We start from the raw sequence: 6,000 nt of genomic DNA, 5'->3' as shown, positions 1-6,000 counted from the left end.
TGCTTTTTGCAGTCTCCATAAATGAATGCACGCATATGTGACATATCCGCCCAAAAATCAAGAAATCTACGTCTACGCCCGCCGCTCAATATTTCTCGCGCTCAATTTCATCATTCAAAAGTGTTTTGAATGATCCAATTTTAAAATAAACTTTTTCAGAGAATTGTTGAGACGGACAGTGAAGAGTTGAGCGGTGACCCTAGCACTGCTGCCCAAAAATCTATACAATATCAAAGAAAGGGTATATTTCAAGTTTTTAACCCAAGGGATTGGCTCTGGGACTTCAGGGTTTGGACCCTTCTAAGGTCTCAAACTCCCAGGTTAGCTTCTCTTTGCCAGTAATTTTTGGGGCCACCTCACCCTCACGAGTTAGCATGTGAAACGGTTGTAGGAGGGGTTGTAGGGATTAGTCCGAAGTGCACGCGAGCTGGCCTGGGATACCTTGCATTAAAAAAAAGAAAGAGAGAAAGAAGCAAGGGTATATTTCACTTGGAGAACAAATGTTTTCATTTTAACCTTAAGTATGGTTACTTCACTATTTTTTGGTTTATTACAAAATGCTAAATATTTGACAAAAACATACTTATCTTAAAAGAGAGAAGTTTACTGTTCCGTGGGGTCCGCATGGAAATGTAGGAATTCACAATATAAGTTGGCTTATATACAGGCACTAGAACAACGTAGAACAACAAATTATTCTTCCTTAAATGACATGATAAAGTCTATAACGAGTAACAACGCACTTGAGTCAGACGATTGCGCACGAACTCGGGGAGCTTGTTGTCCGACAACATCTGCGTTGTCCCTCCAAGCGCTTCATCCGGACCATCCAAACATTTTTGGACGGTTAAGATGAAACAATTCACTGTGTTACCTTTTTAAGGGACAACATGCTTCCTGTGTTCATTTCGCGCCTTTTAAAATTTAAAGAAACATGTGCAATTTATTTATCATGTCTACTCTTTTTATATCTCGTACTTTATCACTGATTCAGAGAAAAAGAAAAGGAAACGATTTGGACATTTTGGCCAAACCCACCCAGATGAAAAGGAGAAAAAAAAAAAAAAAATGCTTTCTTTGACTTCATTATCAAAATTCACCTATTTATCGGTTTCACACTGCGTACACGTGATAAATTAACATTCCTTGTACTTGGCCCTCAAATTCGATTACGTCCCAATCGGAGTCTAGGATTAAAAAGGGGGAAAAAATTACAAAGCAGTTTAGGCAAGCTTTTCAACGGTTTAAATCATTTTCAAATCGGAGTCCAGGAGCGTCTGTGATAAAACCGCAAAATTTGGCCGTTTGCGAATCTTAGAGGATGTGCCCGGGGTGCAATTAAGTGCGCTTGGGGAACATAGAATTGGGTCTAAGGCACATAAAAAGTACACAATATGTCAAACTTCGCAGGCTTGTCCCGAACACTCTCGAATTCCGATTTGCATATAGTTTGAACCATTAAAAGTTTGTCGAATCTATTTTCTAACCCAAGTAGTTTGGATCCTAATTTATTTGTACATCAAAAAATATGACCATTTTACCCTCAATTGGTCGAAAAACAAATCTTTCCTGTAAAACGCTCACATCTCCCTCATTTTATATCGGATAAAGACGTATTATATATCGATAAAAAGTGTTTTCAAAATAATAGAAGACAGTGGAACCCAACTATAAAAATACTAATAAACTTATTTTCTGAAATTGGGATAGAAAGCGCGACTACAGTCTACAAAGATTATGAGAGTACTATCACCAATACTATCACCCTAAAACTATCCCTCCACCACCAATCATCATGGTAGTGGTGATGTGGTAGCGGATATGGTAGTGGTGGTGAAGTGATGGTGGTTTAGATGGTGAAGTTACAATTTGGGCAGCGATTTTCAAGACTGAATGTCCGATTGGTGTTCATCTTCTTTTTTTTTTTTGGCAAGTAGTGTGTTATTGGTGATGTCGGTGAGTGGTGGTAATTGGAGCTGACTGGCGATCGTGGTCATCGGTGCGTGGTGGTGGTGGTGTCATCTGGTGTGGTGGTGGTGAATGAACGGACGGACAAATAAGAGGGCAACGAGGAGAGAGAGAGAAGGGAAAAACGGTGGTGGTGGTGGTGACATCACCCATGAGTTCGAAATGGAGGGCAAGGTGGGTACAATCCAACCACGGCGGTGGTTATGGAGGATTTGTTAGTGGTGGTTATGGAGGATTTGGTGGTGGTGCAGGGGAGAAGGTTCCATTTTGGGGGGAAAAGTCCTTTTTGGGAATGCGGGGACAAGTTTGGAAGTTTAGGGAAATTTTTGAGGTCGTAGTTAACAAATTGTCATAAAATTTGTGGGTTAGGCTTAGAACAAGCTACGTATAAAAAATTTGTGATTGCAAATAGCTCGGCGCATATAAAATGGCGCGCTTTTTTTATAAAACGACACCGTTCCTCTTTACCATCTCTTCTTCTTCCATTTCGTTCTGTTGCCTCGAATTTCTTCTATAGATCATGAAAACCTAATCAAGATCTATTCCATAATTTGCATCCAGAGCTCTCTCTCTCTCTCTCTCTCTCTCTCTCTCTCTCTCTCTCTCTCTCTCTCTCTCTCTCTCCCCGTTTGTTGTTCATAGAATAGCACTGTATAAATCCAATCTTTTTGGATCTGGAGAAATGGGCATTAGCAAAACAAAAATAAACTTAAGGAGACTACTCGCGGCTACACCTCATCAACAAAATCAAGCAAAGCTTCTACATGTACGTCTATTCGGTTCTTGATTTGCTAAAAAAGAAATTTGTTGATTTTTTCTTGTAAATTCTCATAGAAATGATTGCGCATTTGCAGTATGTTGTTACTCTAAGGGAACAATTGGAAGAACTAGCTGAAGAAAAAACCTCAGGTGGATTACCAAGATCCTTTTTGCATTTTCCTTTCACATTTTTTAATCTATTTTCTCGTATTAAAGGTTGCTTTTAGGAGTTCACCTTAATGGCTCTACAATATTTAGATATTCGTGTAACTTTTTGGTTCTGAAGATTGGATCAATTAGTGTTTGTTAATTTATCGACTCTTGAAAAAAATGTTGATATGGGTATTGATGGATGATTTGGATTTCAGAGTAAACTTTATTCTATTTTGGCTTTTTCAATCGTCTAGTTGTGTTGTTCTTGTGTGAAGATTTGGGAACTGAGGTTCAAAGCTATTCACTTTGGTAGTTAACATTTTGGGAGTCTTCTTGTGGACATGTTTCTGTTGGATATCAAAAGCGCAAGTGAATGATTATTCGGAGAAGATAGAAGCCATTGTTTCCAAGTTGGTTGTCCCCGTGGTGCGCGTTTCCTTCAGTTTCTTCTACATCAAATATCACAAGTAAAACAATGACAACAGAGTTGTCATTTTCAGAATAAACAATGGAGTTGCCATTTTCACATAACATCACTTGCATTGGAGTTTTTTTTCCCACCATTCTTAATGTTGGGGAAACGAAAGTCTGATTTGCTTTTCGTGATTTCCCTTATTTCTACTGGTTGCGAATGACTTACTTTTTCTGGGTTACCTGCTTTAAGTGATTCTTTGGACCCTTGTTTGGTTATTTCTGAAGCTATTTCCGAAGGTTTTGTTAGACTCAAGTTTTTGTCTCCATCATAACATTTTAACTTAAGATTCGGGACGGATCCGATCCGATCTCCGAATTTAAAAAAAAAAAATCCAAATCCGTTCCGATATTCGAAAAATCTGATCCGCTCAAAACGAATAACGGATCGGATACCGACGGGTTGGCCGAGATAAACATTCCTATTTGACGGTCTCCACTATTGAAACTACCCACCGCATGGTGAGTTCAAAAATTATGACCGAAACATGGTAACCATGATTCAGAAAGACTCTTTTGCCCTTCAATAAAAGAACATCTTTGCTGTTGAGATGCGTCTCCCTCCTCGCTTCTTACAGAATGCAAAAAGTGGTCGGTCCTCCATCTCCTCTCAAACCCTCGCCCACCACCACCGGGCCACCCCAAACCCGCTCCCCCCACCATCGACGCACGGTGCACCCTCTCACACTCCCTACCAATCCTCCCAAACCATCGATTGAGCACCCCACCGACGGCGCCCCACCACCATCGGTGCAAACCACTTCTGAGTCTAAGTCTTGGGTTCGTCTCTCTCTCTCTCTCTCTCTCTCTCTCTCTCACTATGATTTCTCTCTCATAGCCATCGATCTACATTTTTATTTTTAAGCCTCTCCAAAATTGCATCTGTTTATTGTATCTTTTGTTCTGCTTATTATCAATACGTGAATTTCCAGTTCTGACAATCATAGACTACAATCTCAAAAGAAATACCTCATAATTGGAAAAGTAAAAGCAAGATTCATCACATTATACATTTCAGATGCAAGAATATGAAATTATGCAATCCTTTCGAAAGCCCAAAAATAAATAACATTTATACCAAGGGAGGATCAAAGGGTGTAGGTGCTGGTCCTTCATTATTCCCTGATTTTTTGACTCTAGAAAGTTACAGAACAAATACAATATGGGACAGGACCAAGTCATTCTTCAATACATGTGAGCATATGGATATGGACTGTGAAGTACTGTTGATTATGAACAGATATAAATATGGTACCTAAACGAGAAACTCACAAATCAATATTTTAGATACTGTTGATACTTGAATGATTCATAATCGAAATCTCAAAAAAAAAAAATCCAATTTACTTTTCGTATCTGATAGAATGATTTGATGCCGTTGGGAATTAGAACTAAATGGAAAATCTATATTTATATAAAGATATCAAGTGGAGTATCAAATAGGGTACACAATACCCTAAATTGCAAACAGTTGACTCATCCCTAAAGTTTTGAAGATTAAGAAAACTTTACCTGATGACGGATGAGCAATCTTCAAAACTTTACCTGATGACGAATGAGCCATATAAAGTGATATAATGATGGAGCGTGCAGTCTTTTCCGACTCCAATCACCAGAAACAAATTAGGGGAAATTGTCGTAGGTGTATGCGATTTGCTTCGAAGTATGAGGGTGAGGGAACCGATTAGCGGGTGGAGTTGGAGATATGGTACAACGTCGGGGTAGGAGGCAAGTCTCGCAAGGATGGGGAGCATGGAGGATAAGCAAGGGAGGAGCAAACCTTAAACAGAGGAAACAGAGATATCGTTCGAGAGGAGGAAGAGAAGACCAGAAAAGGGGTTTGGGGGACATGAATCAAAACTATGTCGTTTTAATATAAGGGCAAAATGGTCCTGCCCAGATATCTTTACCATGTATTGGTCATTAAGATAGGAGCTACCATGTACCGGTGATTTCTAAACTCGGTACCATGTGTTGGTGATTAATCCCGGCCACCTAGCCGCCACTGTCCGGTAATTCTCCCTATTTATAAAAGTACTTATTTTCATACTTTTGAACTTTGAAGATATAATAATTTTTGGCAAATTACACTAAACCCCCTTCAACTATACCTCAGTAACGAGTTGCCTCCTTCATCGTTTGACTCGGACATTTAACCCCCTTCATCTATTCTATCACGCGGAATTGAAGATACCGTTAACGGAATGTGCGCAATTACCAATTTGCCCATCTGAATTTATGAAGGGAAAGAGTAAGAACATACCCTTAGATCACGACTGGAGTTTAGCAGGAGACCAAACCCACTTCCCTTCAATTCTACTCCATTTCCCTCCAATTTGACCTTGAAATTGGCACCCTTTCGCGTGTATTGTACCCTGTATAAGTACCCCTTTGCGCTAAATGGTACTCTTATGCCACAATTGCATAACACATTTAAATCCCCATCGCATGATCCAGTGCTACCTTCCATTACCGAGAGAGAGAGGGAGAGAGAGAGAGAGGAGGGGGGGGGGGGGGGGGGGGGGGGGAGATATAAATGGGTAGAGAGAGAGTGAGTACCGTTGTAGAAGATGATACATATCTACGCACTTATAAGGGCAACACCAATCATTAAAAGGTCATGGGTCATGTGCTGCTCACATGACCTTC

The sequence above is a fragment of the Rhododendron vialii genome, chromosome 1a, assembly GCF_030253575.1.
Source record: "Rhododendron vialii isolate Sample 1 chromosome 1a, ASM3025357v1".
Taxonomy (NCBI): domain Eukaryota; kingdom Viridiplantae; phylum Streptophyta; class Magnoliopsida; order Ericales; family Ericaceae; genus Rhododendron; species Rhododendron vialii.
The sequence above is the reverse complement of the archived record's forward strand: the minus strand, read 5'-3'. Positions refer to the sequence as shown.